Here is a 22417-nt window from a genome sequence, read left to right as displayed (position 1 = left end):
TTGGACTTTGTCTTTCACCACGAGAATAACATTTTTCAATTGGACTAGACTTTTTCAGTGAAAGGTTTGTTACTATTCAGTTTTTTGTAAGCGAACTTTGCAATTTGTCTGAGGTGTTCGAGGATTGTCTATTGTTTAATGTCGACCATTGTCCGAGCAGCTCATTGTTTTTTTAGATGGGAACTCTCACTTGATCCCCTGTGAATTGCAAACAACAATGACTTTTATTTATTTTCTCTTTTATTATTTTCTGTTTCTAGTTCGTTCTTTTAATTATTTATATCTATTTGCTATATAATAATTTTTTTTTTGTAAATTTTGCGTTTTATTCGCTTTGTGATTGGTACATGGCGAGTCACCTGATCCATGGCATTTGAGGTTTGTTTTGCCAATATTGTTTGAAATATTTAATGAAAATTATTTTTACATTATAATAAGTATTTATATTGCTCTTCACGGTGAAGTAGCTATAAAAAATAAAAATAAGGTCTAAATTAAGACCAAAATTGCAGCAATTTTATAAATTTAATGAAAATAAGAAATACGAACTTTGAGATATAACATGTCTGTCTCAAAAAAAAAAAAAAAAAAACATAGACCGATTTTTTTAAAGAAATAGAAGTTAACTAAAGTTCTTTGCTGGCATTATGGGGTTATTTCATCTACTAGTTCAAGGCAGGATTGGCTTTTGACAAAAAAGCTTGATCTTCATCTCATTCCACTTTTTTATTTCTAATAAAAACCCAATTAAATTTATTCTTGGAAATAATTTTAATAACATTTTTACAATGAACCAGAAATGAAAAATATTACCTCTAATTAAAACATAAATTTTACATTTTGCATTTGTTTGAATTAATAATTTTCATCATGTAAAAAATGAAAAGAAAAATAAATTATTCATTTTCAAGTTCATTAGAATGTTCGTAATGTAATTGAACTCGGTGTACAAATGATTAAAATATTCTAATTAGAAAAACTGTAGTTTAAAAACGTTAATTGCTTAGAACTTTGATTACAAATGCACCACTAATAACAAAATAGATTTTCCCGAATGATTACTTATTTTTTGCGGGAGAAAATATAATGAAAAAATGTTTACAGTGCTAGGATTAGAACAATTTGAAACCATATTTCGTTCATTTATAATTTATTTTGATGTAAACATTATTATATTTAAATAATTTATTTTAAGTACAATATTCCTATAATTGTAGATAACCAAACAAAATTTTCATATTAATAATACTATTCTCTTTTTCAGCCTTTGAAACTTACCATATCATGTGTTTTGTATAATTAAACGTAAAAACATTTTCAGCTGTTTACAGAAACCGAAAATTGTTTTATATAATAAAGTTTTAGATAAAATTTATAAAGAGATAGAAAACAAATAATCCAAATTCTGAAATATATTTATACCCAGCTAATTGTAGACAAAAGATAAGTGTCAAATCAAAATTTTTGTAATTGTAAACAACATGGGGAACACAATTGAAATTGGTGAAGCCTTTTACCAAGCTCAAACGAAAATTTTGTAAAATGTTATCGTTAAGAATCATTTATTTTATCAAAAATTGTATTTTCTTTTTATTTTATAAACTAAACGTAATTTCCTCTGTGTCTGTGTAATGTAGAAATAAGACAATTCTAGAATGTTTCTGGGAATAAGAATAAATATCTTTTATTATATATTAATTTTTATAAATGAAAAATAACTATAATTTTTATTATTTTTATTTTTGTAAGTTTGGAACTTAATTTCCTACTGCATTTAAGTAAAATATTTTTTTTTTGAAGTAAAGTGTTTAAAAAGTTAAGAAATATATAATAAAAATTTAAAAAAAAACAAGTTTCAAGAATATTAATTAGTTTTAAAACTGACAAATTAACTTGTATGCTTATAAATATATTTATTCTGAATACTGTACTATCACTCTTTATACCAGCTTCGTAAATGAAAAACGCCATATTTATAATCAGTAATTAATATCTTAAACTTATTTTATGATTAGAAATTTGAAACAAATCCTTTTGTTAAACATGAGATACTGTTATAATTCACGGAATATTCAGAAATTTTACACAAGAGCAGATTAAAATTAAAATAATACGAAGTTAAACAATAAAGGAAAATATAATTGTAAAAATATTCTAGCTTGATTTGAATTGAATTGTAAAAGTAAGAACGAAATATTTTTATTAAATGTGATGTACAACTAAGATTCTTTTTCAATCTGGAGAAAATAAATAAAATACTTCAATACAACAGAAGATAAAATTAAAATGATAAGACTTTTAATGAAAACATACAAAAGAAAAATTAATCCACTGTGATATCAAATCGATTTTTTTTTTGTAATGAAAGTGCATTGGAAGCCTAAAATAATTGGTCCTATTTTTCTGAAATAAAAAAAGACTACCTGTAAAACTGTTTCGTTTTATCTTTAATAAATATTTTATTAGATATTTTTCCTCTAATGTAATGTAATTACATATTAATGCACGAACTAGGTAAAATCAAAATAATAGTATCACACGAATATCGAAGCATGCAAGAATGGAATATATTTAATGAAAATAGATTTAAAAATGAAATTATATCACACATTAAAAAAAATTTCAAACTCTATATAGTTTTTTCTGAACCGCAAAAGAAGCTAGCACGTCATCCCTCTTTAAGGAAAAGTATGAAATATTCATCCATTAACTTTCTCTACTTAAAACTTCCTTCCCTAGTACACCTTTATTTTTAAAGCATATTTCAATGCTAGCGCATGGACATCAATTCAAGCCGTGAGGCTAGCTAGAACACACATCAAATCTAAACAAGAAAACAGCTTATTTAGAACTTTGCACCACTTTTCTCGGGAGGTGACAACCATTTGAATACGCCTTGCTTTTAAGTGGAGTTTCGAAAGCTTTTAGAACGTGCGAAGATTCTTCAGTAAGATGGAATGACGCTAGGGGAAGCGGGCGCTAACGTAAGGCTTTCACTGCGATGAAAGTCTTTGTGTTTGTTTTTGAGTCTGTGGCATCTCCTGCTGAAAAGAATGAGAATGACTTTCTAAGTGAAGGTATTTATCAGGGTACGGAAAACAGTTTATTCCTTATTGACCTAAGAAATGATTCTTCCAAAGAGAAACAAAATAAAAAGCACTTAACGGCTCGAAGTGATGTTTTCTTGACTTGGTAATGCTTCTGTTTTTTGCTCATTTTTAGAAAGAGGAACAAATTATTCTTTACACTTTATGTTAGAGTTAAAAATGACACTTTTGAAAACATATATGCATATTACTTAAAACTTCTTTTTGGATGTAAAAAAGGTACAATGTTATGGAATATTGACGGAAATGCCAAATTATTCAAGCATTAATAAAATGTATCAAAAATATCTTCAATAGTCATGTTATATATAAATTTGTTGAAAATTAATGAAATAACAATGAACATATTTTACTTTTAATTTCATATTATTAATATAATTCTTAAATTTAATGTAGCAAAAATGTCTTTAATAGCCATGTTAATGTTATTGAAAATTTATGAAATAACAATGAAAGTATTTCACTTCTAATTTCTTATCATAAATGTAATTATCATAAATAATTTCTTATGATAAATGTTGTTGTTTGTAATGGCACTTGCCATGGACAAGCTCGCTGACGAAGTCAGCTCATAAATGTAATTATCATAAATAATTTCTTACCATAAATGTAATTATCATAAATAATTTCTTACCATAAATGTAATTATCATAAATATAATTCTTAAATATAATGTAACAAAAATATCTTTAATAGCGATGTTATGTTTAATGTTTTCGAAAATTAATGAAATAAGAATGAAAATAATTCATTTTATTTCTTTTGAAACAAATTTATTTATTTTAAATTTTATTTTAAATTTTGTTTGGTTATTTATAAAATGCATTAAATAACTGGAACTATCACAAAAGATTTCCATTCAACGCTGCTTTAATGTAAACGCAAATTGGGTTTATTCCCAATATTATTTAAAAGACAAAAATGAAGAAATTGATATCAAAAAGAGATAGTGCAACTATTTTATATAAAATATCATTGTTCAAAATTTATTCGTACTGTCATTGGCTTGAATCTCCGTTTTCAGACGTTCATTCATGTTATTAACTAATTTTTGTTTCATATCACTCTTGATATTGAGTCTCATTTTTTCAGTTTATTACTCATTTTTTAAAGTTTCTCAAATAAAAGTTATTCCTTCATTCTTCAAATTGCAAATTCTGATACAAAATAAAAGCAAAATATTTCATGAATTTAAGATATAAACATTGTGATGATCATTCCAGACTCTTCAATTTCTTTTTCGAGAAATACTACTTGGCAGTCTATGGCATAAGATTAGGCCGTTATATTTCTGGAATTTTTTTTTACTCATATGGGAATTCATGGTAGATTTTTTTCAGTGTTTACATAGGATTACATATGATAATTTATTAGACAACAAACTTGGCCATTTCCTTATATCTTTAGAGGCATCTTTAGATCATTTACATCTCTTAATGTAAAAATTTTTCTTAATATTTAAAAATATATATTTAATATTTACCTCTTTAAGCGCTTCATTACTTGTTTTTCAATTAATGGGTCTTCAAAGCTTATAATAATTTTGTTTAGTCGAAAATGGATTAAATTCTGTAGTATTCAAAAGTACTCATTTCATAATGTTATGAATTTGTAATATGATTTCCCAGCATAATATATCTCCTAGAAGGGAAGATAGGTTTACATATAACGCTCCCGGATACTTACCAGTTAGTAGATTAGTGACTGGATCTTAGAGACAGATTTAATGATCATTTAGCGAAAAAAAAAAAATCAAGAATCGAGAATATTCGAGTATTCGATCGATAGTTTTATTTGGATTCTATTAGATTATTCTATTGCTTGCCACAGGAGTCAGTCGATTCCGCTTTTTATAATTTTCATGCGTATTCCTGCAATTATATATTTTAGGTTTTCATCTAAAAGCGCCAATACCTCTTACTGAGACAGTAGGATTCCTGCCTGAGCACTATGAAGTGGATTTTTTTGTTCTTAACTATATTTATATATATATATATCGCTTGTATTTTAAGATTAATACATTCAAAGTATTTAAATTATGAAAGAAAAATTAGTAAAATTGTATAAAATAAAATATATATATATATATATATATATATATATATATATATATATATATATCAATCGTACATTCGGAATCATTTTTAATAAAATATAATCAAATTAGAAATATGAGGGAAGAATCATTTCTAAATATAATAATCAGCCAGCCAAAATACAATTTTTTGTGCATTCTTTGCATTTCTGCATTACTGTAAAAAACAATATTATGTCTCAAAATCAAATATTTTTCCTCGAATAACTTTTGCATTTATTAAAATTCCTAGACATTTTTTATCCTGAAAGAATCCAGCTTACGAAAGTTTCAGATACAGATAAAAACATTAATAAGTAAGTCGAAAGTTCCTAAAAAAAGAACATTTGCGAAAGCTTTAAAATTACTTGAGAGTGCATTACAAAATATTCATTGCTAAAATGGGACACGCAATACTTTTGCGTGACAAAGGCAAATAGGAAACATCGTCTCGGAATTGCCTGGCAAGTCTGAAGCACTCCGAGTCAATTGATTTTCCCCAAAGACGGGATGAGGCTGAAGAGAGCAATTTGAAGAGATCTGATGGAATGGAGTCCATTAAAAGTTCTGATTAAAGGTTTCATCGACTTTTCTGGCAACGAGTTTCTGATAAAACACTACCAAGATGAACCAAAATTTCAATGCCGATGCACTACAGAGTTTCAAATGTTGTCGATTGCGACATTATGGCTTTTATTTGTTTTGTTTTCGTGTGTTTATACAAAACAAAATTGTTTCATTTATTTCAACACTTTTTTTGCTCTCTTCTATACAAAAAGAAGTATTGTAATTGTCGGAAAATTGAACTCAAGATTTCGGAGAATCTTTACACTTCAGAATACCTGAAATTCGATTTTCGGAATTATGCCTGGCAGTTAACCCGTAACTACAGACGAGAGTCAAAATGCCACCGCGTTGTTCATTAGCTCTGATTATCACGTGGTATTCTGTCCTATGAATAAAACCATCTCCTAAGTACCTTCAAGTTGTTCTTTCAGCAATATGTTGGCAAAAGTCTAAATATGAACGTATGCGTATAACCGAGTTATTCTTTTTCAAAGTTTTTGCTGTCATTTATGGAATTGATTCCATGTCTCTAAAACTTCTTTCGATTTGAATAATGCACAAAGAATAAAGAAATATTCTTAAAATAATATTTCAAAATATTGTATTCTTTATTTTTGTTTGTTAAATTCTAACATTTATTAACATTAGTGTAATTCCTTAATATCTAAACGAAGTAAATATTCATTAAAATATTATTTACGTTTTTCTTATAGAATATTTTCAACATTTAGTATTATAACATTTAATATTTTTAATATCATTGGTAATTGCATGATTTCGAGAATGTATTGTGTTTTCAAAATAAATTCCAATGCAATTGGCTATTTACAAAAGATAGAAAAGACAAATAACAATGGAATAATTTTGACTCCATGAATCTAGCCGCGTGTCGAAATTTATATTTTCAGTTATGGTTTAAAGTGGAAACTCAAAAAACATGTTGATAGCTGTAATTGGTTACGTCCTCTTTTGTGCACATGTTTGTTGTAGTTCACATTCAAAGTTTGAAAGAAATCCATCCTTTTGAAGTTTTTCTGTCCTACTGTTCGAAGTGGGATGGTTAAAATTTAGCATGCAAGCTTAGCATCTATTTTAATCTAGATCCATATCAAAGTTGGATTCAAATATGTCAAGGAATTGATCATCTGTAGATCGGTAATTCGCAAACACGTTCTAAGGGAAATCAAAAATGCAATGACTTATATGTATGAAATTTAGAGTGGTATCTTGTTATTAAACTTGCAGCATCTTGCCAGTTTTTAGTTGCAATTGGCCAAATGAAACACAATTAAACTTCATATTCGGTATTATTTTCTATTTCAGAAAACACAAAATTCCTATTGAGAAACTAGAATTTATATCCGAACATTCGTTACGTTCTCGCTTTTGTATATATCACCAATTTCAGGCGGGGGGGGGGGGGGTCGAAGTCAAACTTATTGGGGAAAAGTATGTGGTGAAAGTACTTGGCTGGGGTCCAATCCCTCTGGGTTTTATTATGACTAAAACAAACTGAATAAAAAAAAATTAAATATGGAAAAACAACATTTGAAAATGTAAATATAACATTAAAACGTATATAAATATAAGGATTGATGTAGCTTTCAAAGGAATAAATGCACAAACAACATTCAAACAGTTATATGAACGAAATCGTTTATAAATTATAAACATTGAATAAAAGTAAGTGCATAATATTTACGCATAAACAAACAGACTTTTTAACGTAATCACATATGCTAAAATCTCTTGCTAAGCGGGAAAACATGAAGCCTTTTTTTTTCTAATATAAGCATTAACGATGAACAGCATAAGGACAATAAGTTTGTTGAACATAGAAAAATGCCTTATTTTTTTTCTTTGTTAAAATTTCTAGTTAAAGAAATAGTTAATAAATCCTCCAGCCTAAGGATTGATATTCATCATTTACAAATAGTAAAAATAAAATATTTTAATATTCAATCAAGGCTGTTAAGTTTGCTATTTACGTGTAAAAATTCTTTCTTACGGCGTATATTTAATATAGTTAATTATTAATTAAGAAGGCTTTAGACGATCAAGAATCAAAATGGGAAATAGATTTTTGAACTAAGAATAAAGAGATTTCCAGGGAAATAGGAAGTAATACATTATTCTTAAAATATAAAACATAAAATAAACGATTATTTAGAAAATATAAAACAAAAGAAATTGCTCAGTTCATTTTAATATTTAATGTCAAATAAAAAACGCTTCAAATGCAATTCTAATTTTAACTTAATTTATTTAAATATAAATTTCAAAGAATTTTAAATTATACGGTATTCATAAATATATTTTTTCAATTTTAATAATCAAACCAGTTTCCTTTTTCTGTTGTTAAGATGTGTTTCAATATCATTCCTGTTGTGATAACTCAATCTTTTTGACAAAAACCTTCAATAAAACATTATAATTTCTTTCCTCTTTGAACAAATATATCCATATTTTATACTTATTTAATTTTTATGTAGAAATTTAATATATGTATGCCAGCATGTTATTTTATAAATGTTTAATTGAATGATTCAATGAATTACTTTAAATCTATGTTCCCTTATTTTTCATTACATTACATTGTTATATTTTTATCTTCTGATTTCTGCCATTTTCTACCGATACTTCTCATAATGAAAATATAATATCTAAGTAATAAACGTATAGCTTTTAGTATTATATTAAAAATACATTTCAACAATAAAATATTAAATAATTTCATCAAGAAATTCTTCCATATGTGGTTCACATTATTCACATATGGTGTAGCACCTTCATATCTATACTTTATTACATTTATAAGTAGTGAATAACCAAGGCTGCTGTTTAATAACTGTTTAAGAGTGCAATATTGTTCCCCAGACGTCCATATGAAGGAAGGAAGTTTCACTAACTGTTGTTTATGAAAGAGTATATTAGCCATTGAACAGCATTCCGTAGCATAAGCATTATTTATTATTTCATTCTGTGGGACTTCATTAGATACTTTATTCACAATGGCTTGTTATTTAGTAAGCAAAAGACAGTCGTTACTGTTATGCATGAAGCAAAAAGCGTTATGTGCTTCTTTAACATTTTAATGAGTCAATGTAGTGTTAGAATTTTCACTACAATTTAACCTAATTTCAAAACGAATATGTCTTTGACTTTTTATTTGATAAAGTAATGATAAATTGTCAAAACAATATCACAATATTGAGAAAAAAAATAGTCTGTATTTAAAAATATGTGAAATATGAGTTTTAATGTTTCGGTTTGAATACCGTTTCGCTTAAAATAAAACTAGTTGCCTTTGGTAACCAGTTATTTAGAATGGAGTATTAATAAGTTTAATTTCAATTAAATATTTTATTCCTAATATGTTCATGGTTCAATTAATGAAATATACTTAGTCATCAAATAGGGATAGATATTACTTATTCACCTTAGTTTTTATTATTATTTTCTTACTTATTAACCTTAAACCTGTTCTATTTAATATGCACAGGAACCTTTAAATGGTGTCAAATTCCATGTCTTACACAGCCATTAAAATCCCATCTGTGTGAATAACCTATATTCTAAATACTCGTTTCTCTTCCGGATACTTTAACTTCAGTTTACTATTCTTCGCGCAGATTGCGTAATTGATAATAAGACTCATTTTTTATTAACTTCCATAAAAAGAAGAAATAATGCTATTAAATGCTCGCAGAATAATGAAGACGGCTTGAATTTCATTGCAACACTAAAAATCACTCTGATTTTTTTTCATTAAAATACGACATAATTGCAGAATAATTAAATTGGCATGACTAAAAGGAAGATTTTGAATTTTATAGCTAAGAAAAGACATTTTTGTACAGTAATATTTCGGAAGATATCAATAAAAAATGTCAAAGTCTCCGTTAATTTCTAAATAATTAGTTCAAAACAAATTCCTCCGACATGAACGTTACTATCTTTCAAATTAAATATAAGACAAACAGTCTGTTACTACAGTTACAGCATTGAGTCATTTTCTTTTTATTAGTGTAGATTTAGATTATCATACTTTATCGTTATGATATTTTTTTTAAAAATTCCACAAAGTGTCCCCTATTAAATAATAAGAATGGAATCAGTTAAGTATAACGTGTTGATCAGCTTGAAAATCATTCCTTATTTGTCCTTCTAAATTAAAATTTTCTATTTTGACACTCTTCATCTTTATCAGCCTCTTCATAGACTTCCAAAAACAAATAGCTATAATAATCCAATTAGAATAACCATTTGAACCATACATTTAATTGCTCTTTTATCAATTTATTGTTAAATAAGTACAAGTTTTATTACATACTATATTTCCGAATAATGAATTTCCGTTTTGAATAATCTTTTTCTTGTAATCTTCTACATATATTTCAAGTAAGACATATCTTTTGTAATCCATTTAAAATAGCCCTTTTATTCATACAATTTATAGTTATTTTAATATGTATGCAATGTATATTATTAAATGTTTGTGTAATTCTTTATAAATCAATAGCTATAATTTTGCAATAAAGACTTTCAAGACAAGAATTCTCAAATACATCATTTATGTTAAAAAATTTACATTATTTGATTTTTCGTTATAATGTGCATTGTGCAATTAGGTCTGCACGAAACTGATTGACGGGAACAAAATTCCATTTAAAAAAATATTTTCTTTAGACATTTTTTTATATGGAATTTAGATCATTCAAAAAGTAAACAAAATAATCTAAACAAATTTCAAACTTGAAATTTTTACATAAATTTCAAAATATATCTGTATGTTTAAAATATTCAATATAAAATAAAATTATCCTTCAGATTCATAGGAAAAAAATATTCAATTCGACATTTTCAATTAGTTAGGGGCTTTATTAAAATTATAATATTTACTTTAACTTTTTGTTTTCTGTAGAATAAATGATGCAATCAAAGCATATGAAAGAAAAAAATAATTTCATCGGTTTATTAAATATGTAGTGGTAAATATATCGGTTGATATTTGAAGAATAAATAGGAAGATAACACTAAATAAATATTATTATCAAATCATTTAATCCTCAGGAAAAGTTAGGAAGAAAAACACATTATTTAAGATTTTTTCACTTTTTTTGTTGCGAAATGTATCAAGTGAGGAATTAATATTTTCTTTATACATAGGTTTCAAACAAAAGCTTCTAATATCTTACTTTGGAAAATTGTACAATGTTTGTGACAATTTCTTGCCTTAAAACTCTTAAAATATCCAATCATAATTTTCAAAAGTCATCCACCATCTTTCCATGTACTGCTATACATATACGATCAGCGCGCTGAATGAAATATTTTGATAAGGCTTTCAGACCAGCGTAGCGTCTAAAATTATTAGTGACATGAGAAGAAGTTAAAAGCAGGAAACATAAACACCCAGATTCGAATTCCTTTCCAACAATCTTTGATGCAGAAAAAAAAACCAAGAGTGAGAGAGAAACTTGCATTTTTATCGCATGATAATGCATGGAAAAAAAAAACTAAAAGCAAACGACGAAAAGTTACTAAAAACTTTCCTTTGCAAATCGTTGAGAGAGAGAAAGAAGAAACACTATAGATGCGTCATTACTTTTGCTTTAAAAATACATTTTTTCCAGACACTTTTTATTGACGCCGTAGCCAGAGTTGGGGTTCCTGGGGCGTCACTTTTACCCCAAAAAGAACGTTGTTTTTAGACAGAAGTCATATAAATGTATGCATGACGTATATCAGCATCAAAACCCAAGCATTTTGTTTTGCGTAGACACACACGCATAAAAAAAAACTGATAAAAGGACATTTTTTGGACTGAGAGGGGGGCGGTTGAGTGAAGAGGGGCAGAAAGCTCTTAAAAGTCGAGATGATGTTTTTTCTTGGAGGCCACTTTTATGAAGCAAAGTGCTGAAGTTTGAACAACAATGGTCCAAATCAGGAAACTATAGAAACAAAAGAAAAACGATAAAAACTTCTTTTTGTTCTCAAATTACATTGCTCTCAAAACTGGAGGGTTATAATAGAAAAATATGTTTGATTGTATAGGTTATAGGTCCTATAGTAAGCTTTGAGGTTCGAGAGAAAAACACATTGGTATAATAAAAATACTAAGTATGTAAATGGTGAATGATTATGAAAATTTTGGATTATTTCGGTATCAAGTTATTGCATTGCATACCTAACAATTGTGTGAAATTGGCCATATTTCAATAAAAGGATTCATTATAAACAATATCTTAAACTAATCTGTGAAGTAGATATTTTTGTATGCCATGAAAAGATATTTTGAAATAATATTAATAATTTAAGTAAAATATTATGAGACATCTAGTTATCAATATCAATTCATTTTAAGATCAACTCGTAATGTATTTGTTTGGAAACAGAAATTTCTAACAGGTAAGTGTAAAAGTCCAATAAGCTTGACAATGGATAGAGATGTTTATTCCACAAGAAAACCCCAAATAAATATTCCAAACCACAGCAGAAACATGGGAAAAAAGTACTTACAGAAATCCCCAACATTCACAAAAAAAAAAAAAAAAAAACCTGAAGAATTTGCACCGATATTAACATTCCAATAAGAGAATTCACAAATACTGGATGTGCATACACTTTCATTGTTTCCCGGATAAGGGCAACGAAAAATTTAGGAGGATCCATATCTTGGCTCGTGATAAAGACATTGTTAAAATTCTTACATTTTATAGAACTTTTTTTTTTTTTTTGACAAAATTTTTTCGCTAAAGAGAAGAGTTATTCAATAGCACTAATTCAGGTTCTCTTAGAATTGACTAAACATTTAATTTTATTAATTTACGATTAACTTTCTTAAATTACGATTAATGTTTTGATAGACAGGTTTGAAATTCATCATACCGTTAAAAAAGACTATGTACAAAATCATACATCCTAATTGTATAAAAATGAAATTCTTATCATTAAAAAAGGTAATTTTTTGAATTTAAATATTTTTTGTGAGATAACAATTTGGAAAGATATGAAATTATATTTCCACATGCAAGTCATAGAAATTATTTATTTAGCGACAATCGAGCGTATTTTAACTCTTGAGTAAACTTTTTTTAACCTAGGTCTATAAATTTAATATGTTCATATGTTACTTCTTCTGATCAAATAGAGAGTTTAGTTAAGTAACAGATCGATAAAACAGACTAGACTTCTCAAGAGAATTTCTAATAATATTTTGTAGCTCCATTTTATAATTAAATTTAGACTGCATTAAATGCAACTGTGATACAACGCATAATGCTGAGTTTGAAATATTCGTATGATGGTTTTTTATATTTGACTGTTAGCATTTCACAATAAATGAGAAGAGCGTTTTCTGTGCCATTTGCATTATTATTTTATATGCACAGAGAGATAGTTATTGAAATAAACCAAACAAAACAAGATATTTCTATCCTTTATATCTCGTAGGTACTCTACTCTCTTTCAGGAGTATCACATTCCTTATTTCTCCTTCTGATTCTTATTTCAGAGTACTGAAACATCTTAGCTCCTCTTTCAAAGATATCAGAAAATCTCTATCTTTTCTAGGAAATTTAAATGATAGTTGCCATAGAAACAGAAATATTGAGCATCATACATATTCATAAAAATTTCTAATAAATGTTTATTTAAAAATGTATATGTAATATTTTCTATAAAAATGAGCCAATGAATTTTTAAATATTGCATTCAGGGAGTACAAAAAATTGCTAAATCTAAAACACTAATAATATATGTAATTCAAAAGAAATATAAAGAAACTGGATTTCCGAAAATTAAAAAAATTAAGAAGTGAATTAGAGGGGAAAAAATAAGGTAAAAATAAATCCGGCCATTTTTTTTTTATCAGGGATTGTTTTCAAGTAAAGTTTTTTTTTTTTTTTTTTTTTTATGCACCTGATTTTCATCCAAAACATTAACTCCTCGAGAATCGCAATTCTCATGTTTGTATCTATTGTAGTCTTAATGAGCCTGTGCTCTAAAGAAGATTGTGCTTAGGAAATGACTATTAAATGGAACTGTGCAAGGAACGGGATTTTTCCCTTGCCTTAATTCTGGATGAACACGCTAAAAAAGGGAACATAAAGCCTTTATACGAAAACAATCGCAATCAATAAAGGAGTGAAGGTACTTCACAGGAATAATTTTGCGTTTCGAGAATTAATTTTTATTGTTGAGTAAGTATTTAGAACATTTCAGTATTGAAAGATACTTTACACAAAGAACTTTTTTTTTAATTCAGGAAAGCCAATATCTTTTATAGTACCTATATTCTCACACTTTTATTAATTGTATTGAATTATGGATAAGTTTTCAACAATCTATTAAAAACAACAACAAAAAATCTCTAAAAGGAAATGGAATGAATTGAATCAAAAAAGAAAGTAAAAATTTTATATAATGGAATAATAAAATGATTGTAAAATTTCATACATCTGTAAATGGAAAAATGTAATTATTTTATGATGATCGCAACATATATCTATGAAATATGTCTTTTATATTATTATGAAGAAACTGCTGCATATTGAGATATATAATGAAATAAAAATCGAGATCGATACACTCAGATTAGTATTCAATATATGTATTGAATCAGGTTTGTTTTATGAAAATTATTTTTTTATAAATTCAATTACTCTGACTGTAATAGAATTCTTGAATGAAAGCATCATCATTTACGAGATGTAATCTTTTATTCGTGAATAGAATCAAATGCTATACAATCATAAATTTTATTCATCTATAATTCTTTTATTCCTTCTGAAATCTAAAGATTTTCTGATTACTTCAGAACACTCTACAAAATCATGTACGTGTGATATATAATTTGGAATACATTCTCAGAAAACATAAAATTAATCATAATATCTGCTATCTTCCTGGTATTAATATTACATTTTTAAAAACATTTTTATACTCATTCTGAAAATTACAATGGTGTAATTCCCGTTTTAAGAAGGTTAAGTTTGAAATCGTAAATGATGAACAGAATCAATTCATTCAAGTTTAATCAAATCCTTATGAATAACATTCTAATCTCCAAATAATACAATATATTTTATGAAATATGAAATTTTAGAAAACACAATTTACATCACGTAAGCAGTAATCCATTATATTTTCAGTTAATAATGCAAACAATAAATATCAGATATGCATATTAAAATGTTGCTCGAAATAAAGCTTTTAAGTTCCTATCTAAAATTTTGAAGCAATAACAAGAAAGTAACAAGGAATGCAGCAAAGTGTTTCTACCATTTATCATCTTTATATTTATATTTGCATAAATTTTAGCTCCAATATTGTATCAAAGACACATTAAAAATATATCCGATTGGTTTCAAAGCATATCAAAAGCTAAAAATTACCTCATTTCGAATCTGTGACGTAATTGTTTTCACACATGTTAAGGTAACAGAAACGATTGTGAAGATTTAAAGAACTTTATTTCATATTCAGATACTATATAAATTACTTTTAATTACATCAATATCATACATAAGAGTACTTAACTATATGTAACATAATTCTATAGTTTTTCCCCCTCCATCAGCTCTACTTTTTACTAAACAATAAATTGCTTGAACCGTTTCATTGGCATCGGATAGTGTATTTATTGGCTGCAATGCAACTGCATGCAAACCTCTTGTTCGACTAGTTATCCAACGCAGAGATCCCGGGTATTACATTCAATTACACTTGAACCCAGCCAATGAATCTCGGAAATTTATTACTGCCTCGAGTCACCCCCAAGATGAGATAAGAGTCGAATACAGCCCTTTTGAGGTAAGACGATAGTGCGAGTTATCTCTTGGAAGCACGCACCCAGTGGGGGTCTTGCCCATCTGATAATGAGGAGGGGATTAAGGAAAGTGGAGAACGACCATTATCATCTGCAGTCCCTCTTCTAATTAAATCAAAATTTACATGCAAGTAATTTTGGTCTCGGATTCGGTAATGGTGGACAGGGAGTAAATGATCATAATAAACTGGTTTTTGCATAGTGCCGCCCTGGAGATTTGGAGATAATTGCGAAGATGTGAGTGGAATTCTATTGAAGATTTCGATTTAGAACGAGTCAGTCAAATAATAGGATTGAGCAATGATTGATTTCTAAATAGTTTAGGTAAAAGTTGCTGATATTTGCTTTAAATATTTTGTTGCAATCATCAGTTTCATCTAATATGGAAAATTAAGATATGTTGAATTACTTAAACAATTAAGTAAAATTGTACATTGTATATTCAGATGTTAACTTTACAGTTTAATTTAATATTATTTTTTGAAAGATATAAAGAAAATGAATTACGAATGTGATGTCATCTTTTTTGCATGCAATACATATACTGAGTGATTGTTATGAAGCATCTATTTGGTAGAGTAGAAATTTCCTTTGCATTTTTCATATATTCAAAATTTGAGTAAATTTAACAATTTAATATCAAAGATCCCACAGAAGTATATTAAATGCTGATTCGATTTTATATTTTCTTTAAAATTAGAATTTTATAGTTATTTCATAATTTATTTTCTTTATCTTTTAATGTTTTCGTTAAATAACTTATAGTACACATGTTTCTATTTGAAAATTCTAATCAAGTAAAGATAAATAATAAATAATTAGTTCGAATATACTTCTTCAAAATTTAATCTTAAAACTTAAATTTCTTAAACTTCTTCCTTAAATAAGTTTAAAAAAATTTAGAATGGAAAAAAGGAATGTACATGGAGATATAAAACAACGCATTGAAAACTCCACAGTTATTTCTATATTTTTGAAGTATGCTACAATCCAAAATGTGAAAGGAGACTTATGAAGTATGTATGCATTTGATACGAGAAAATTCATTTATTACGTACAGCAAAGCGTATACAATTTCGATACAAAAGGTGATGTTAATTCAAAATTCAGAAATAAGACATAACAAATCATGTGAAAATGCTACTTTTGATTACTGATATTAGTAAAAATGCTCAATGGTGTAATGAGCAATGTTTGTTCGAAGATTGATTTTAAACATTTTCACTTCAAATCCAGGTCCTTTTGAATGTAATATGTATAAATGAAACTATTTCATTGAATTTATAAGTTGGAGAAATATGGATAATTTTGAAAAAAGGGCGTAATGGAAAATGACGAAATTGGGTTCCAGCCGCATTACTGTTTCATTCAGATGAAGAATTCTGAAGCACGTCTACAACGACGAGAAGGTTTATTAGTGGAAGTGATGGGGATACATCACCAGGGCTATAAATTTGTGAAAAGTAACTAGATTACAAGTGTCGAGGTGTACTATGGCCTTGCATTTTGAAAGAATAGCAATTTATTTCGAAAATAGAAAAAAATGCTTATGCCATATTCCATTCATTGAAGATAGTCAAATTGGTGCATAAATCACAAGGATGGACATATTAAAAATTGAATCATATTTATTTCATAGATGTTAGTCATATTAGTGAGATGAATGATTTTAAAGGCCGAAGCATAAAGAGAGAGCTGGAAACAGATATTATTCTTATCATAATAGAGAAAACGACCTGTAGTCCTTGAATGAAGTTACTTTATGTTAAGTCAAGAACAGCCCTGCATTTTTTGAAAAACATGCTGTGAAAAGCGAACGCACTTACATGCAAATAATTAATTACAGCGTACATTTGTTCTGATATGACATTGACATTTGATTTCAATATTATGGAAGATAATGCAGTCCTCAAAAGAATTACGAATTCTAAGAGCTACTGTTAAGTTGGTGAAATACTCAAAGAAATTTTCAAGCATTTTCCTTAATTTAATAACCGTAAAATATGATGATACCGTGGAAAGAAAATTTTCCGCGTGCTAAAATCTACCGGTGGATGGACATCAATTAGTGCTTAAATGGTCATCAAGGAATGAGTAAAATTATTTCTGCACCATAAAATGTTAATGTATAAGCAGAAAGATTAGATCTTCTCTTGGATGTGTTTAAAATTTAAACCTAATCTGTTGCTCTTAAGAATGGGCAAAAATATTGCTGATGGATTTATATTCACTATTGTTCTGCTTTTATGAACAAATTCACATGCAAAAATTGTGTTTTTTTTATAAAAAAATTAAGGATTTTTTTTCCTTCTAAAAAAAGCACATTTTTGTTTCAATCTTTACAGTAATCTTGTTTTTTTATTTCTGCATTGCTATACTTTCTTTTGGTAAGAAATCAAAACTATAAAGTATTTCCTACCTGCAAAATTATGGAACAAATTAACATTTTTACCACGTTTCACAACCGGCAATCAATGTCTAATTATAAATGTAAAGAATTAAATTTACTGAGTTAAATATATTAAAAGGTTTCAAAAATTTAGCGGCAATGCAAATTTCTTAAGCATGATTAAAATGATACATTTAATTGGAGTTCAATACAAACAATCACATAATTTGTATACTTTCATACTTAATAAATACATTCATATTTTTTTTAAGAATTATTTTTATGTTGTTATATATATCCTAAAATCTGCCGAACATCTTTATTTGATGAACTAGAGAGTCTAGTTCGCTACCGCTGTTATTTCATTTCAAAGGTAGCCATTTAAAGTTCTGTCACCATGTGAAGAAAAGGGAACAGTTTCAGACTGAAAAGACTAGCATTCACTCTGGGTATTGAATAGTTGCTGGTAACGGAAGAGGCAGGTTACGTTTGCATGAGAAAATGCACCGGAACAAATGTGTATTGAATCAGCCAAGATTTGTTCATTTGTAGCCTTCATTACCAATACTTATATATTTCATGGTTTGTTTAATGCTTTCATATTCGTTATAAGTATTACTTTTATGTTGCTTTGGATTTTATATTTGAATAGATTCATGCTTAAATATTTTTATACTTTCATGTATAAATATTTGCATGCTGATTTACCATATATACATCTAATATATACATAATATATACATCTATGTATACACCTTTACGAAAAGACGAAGTACTGTAAAATAACCAAAATTATCTTAGAAAATCTCGCTGAACATCCTTATCTATTGAGCTAGAGGCCATTGTTCTCTAACGCAGTTGTTTAAATTCAAAGGTAACCATTTAAACTCTAGATACGCGCGAATAAAAAGGAACGGTTTCAGAATGTTGAAATGACTCATATTCATTTTGTGTATTGAGTAGCTGGTAGTAACGTAAGAGAATATTTGCATGTGAAAGGGTATCGAAGCACTTGTGCATCGCCAGCAGAAAATAGGTATGAATTTACTGCTGAATTAAAAGGAATAAAGATATTCTACAGCGTTTGGTAAAGCTATATTCAACAATAAACACGCTATGCAATCATGGATGCTGCGTATATCTGTCTTGGAAAAACAGATATGGCAAGCAAAAAATATTGAGTATTTTCGGAAGATTTCACCAAATCAAGGAAGAGTTGCTGTGATACTAGAAAGCTAAGAATAAGGAGAGAATTTTTCAGTTACTTTGAAATTGCATGAAAATGTGTAAAAATAGCCAAATGCAGAAGTGTTGCCCAATTTGACGTGTGTTTTTACTTCACCATGGTTGGTGGTATTTGAGGTCATATGTACGAATGAGATTTCTTCTGTGTTAAATTCTTTCTAACTGCTTCAAATAAATGGTGATAAATATTATTATGAAGAAAAGCAGGCCTAGAATTAATGAAAACATTGTGGTAGTGAAATTTAACTGTGCCTCTTTAGTATTTTTTGGATTAATTTTAAATTCTTCCGAGTTTGCCTTGTTAGAATATCTGTAATTTAATTATATCAAATATCTTTAAAAACTCACCAAAACTCGAATTGCACTTACAGTAATAAATTTCAAAGCTGAATACTGTAAATAATTCTAATGTAATTATCTAAGTAAATTGCATGCGATATAACATTTATGATGTATCTTCATTAATGAAAATCGCATTTGGCTCAACTGCCAATAATGTTTATCAGAGAGTGTATAATATTGTTTGTTTATTATGTATCGTTATTTCATTATTATTATTGTATCATTATTATTGTATTCATTATTTCAAAAATGAGGCATCACAATTCAAAGACATTACATTAATTAATAGCAATTTAAAAAGGGTGTTAATATATAATATACTTGGCAACTATTAATTTCATTCTTTTTGCATTATTGCAGAATATAATCTGAATTGAACATCATTTGACAGCTTTTAAAAATACACTGTAGAATATGGTGTATGTACACACTTGAAACTTCGAAAATCGTTCAAAATATCGAATATTTTTTTATTGCTAAATAATGTTCTCTGATTCTTTAGCTTTGAAACGATACCAAGATGTTGTCAATATTCGAAATATTTCTCGAGTTATAATTATTTTTCGTGAGGTGTTTTCATTAAAAACTCTAGTTACGGTGTTTTTAAAACTCATTTTATGAAAAATGATATTTTTCCACTATGTTGCTTCATTCAAACAATCATAACTCAACAAGAAAGGAACCAAATACAGTTATTTCTATATCAATATAATCTGTATGAAATGTCGGATGTTTTGTGCCTCAATCAAAGTTATATTTATAGAAATAAATTTTTAATAGCTGTTTAAAAGTTAAAATTATAGAAAAAATCTCACTTTTTCTATTCATCGTTGATGAAAAAATTAAAAAAAAAAAAAAAAAAAAAACGATATATTTTTATAACTTGTTTGAGGTAGACAACATGAAGACTAATATTAGGCATAATTTCCAACTAAAATTGTGTGTCTGTACTAATTAGAATTTAAGATATCATGTTTCAAAAAATAGGCTAATTAGTTCATTAAATATTATTTATGTAATTAATAATTAGAGATATATGGGTTTTTTTTCTCACTGAAATGAGTTAAACATATATTAATAACCTACTGTGAAAAAACTGGATTTTTAAAGTTAAAATTTAAAAAAAAACATCTGCACGTGTTTACGTACACCTGCACTAATCAAAAACAGAATCATTAATTTGATTTTTTGTGATTATTCGTTTGAATATTATTCAGATTTTTTAATAAATATGAGCAAAATTAAGAAGTTAAAAACGTTTAAATGCATGAATTAAATTAGTACTTACTTAATTATTTTTATCGGATAGCGTATAATATTGATTATTCTAATTCCCACAGTATCAATAATTAAAAAAAAAGAGCCTGACAATAGAAATATTAATTTCAAAATTATTTAAAATATTTTTTTATTAATAAGATCTTGAAAACAAATTGTTATAAATTAGTCCGTTTAATATTTTTAAAAATGCTGCAGGGCAACTCAAAGACATCACATATATTAATAACAATTATAAAAAAAGAGCGTTAATATATAATATACTCGGCTACTATTAATTTAATTTTTTTACATTAATGTAGAATATAATCTGAATTGAATAAGCATCATTTGACAGCTTCTAAAAATAAACTGTAGTTTAATCACTAGTCAAAGACAGAATCATTAATATGAATTCTTTTGTGATTATTCATTTGAACATTATTTGTTTTTTTAATAAATACGAGCAAAATTAAAAAAGTTAAATACGTTTAAATGCATGAATTAAATTAATACATACTTAATTATTTTGCTTCAAAAGAAGAATAAAAAGCCAAAACGATACGAAAATGAAAATGAAGAATAATTCACCTAGAATTAAATGATTGTTTTCATTTCTCACTTTTTTAGCTATCATATTTGCATTCTAGCATTTTATAGAAATTAATGATTTGATAACCTTCTTTAACAAAACACTTAAATAACTTGAAATTGATAGAAAAAAGGAGTTAAAGAATAAAATAAAATGAAAGTATGTCGGATACTTTTATTGTACGAAAATGAATTTTCTTTGCTTTAATGATTTTTTCCGACTCAGTTAAACGAGCACAATAAAAATCAAGAAATATGATTGAAATTTAATTAAATGTTATCTTTGGAGTAATTTGCTTTTTTTTATCTTGAATAAAATAACAGAGCATTTGCGAATAAGAAAGTATTCACCTGGGAAGTTAAATTGTTTCTGAAGTCTTTAAAACGCAATTGAAAAATTGTAACGGAAAACAAAAATCATAAAAAAGGTAAAACATTGTTAAAATAAATACTGACAAGAAAGTATCATTTAAAATAATAATGAACTTATAATATGGCTGGAATTCTTTTGATATTTAATGCTTAATTACCGAATTTTGAGAGTTTAACAAAAGAAAGATGCAATGGAAGTTTCTCCTGTTTGAATGAATAAAAAAGTTTGTTCTTGTTCGAATTTGGAAGAATTTTTGATACTCAAATCAATATTTTTTTTCCCACATGCATACAATGGGATATCACTTCAATTTGACACATTGAAAAGAAAAATAATTTCTGGAATTATTTATCTGTAATGGTAAATAGTTATTGATATAAAAGTAATTTAAAGCTCTTTTTGATAAAAATACAATAATTAAAACTAAAAAGATTTTTATATACTTTTAAATTTACAACACCAAAAATGAATGCTTTATTTATATATATATATATTTTTTAAGTTTACTTAAACATTAAATATTTTTATAAAAATGGAAATATTTTCATTTTCTAATTTCTGTTAATTTTAGAAATTAATCTAATCTAATAAACTTTTACATTTCATCATTTAGTATTTGTTTGATTCGACGGATTACATC

The sequence above is a fragment of the Argiope bruennichi genome, chromosome 3, assembly GCF_947563725.1.
Source record: "Argiope bruennichi chromosome 3, qqArgBrue1.1, whole genome shotgun sequence".
Classification (NCBI taxonomy): Eukaryota; Metazoa; Arthropoda; class Arachnida; order Araneae; family Araneidae; genus Argiope; species Argiope bruennichi.
This window is presented reverse-complemented; position numbering follows the sequence as displayed.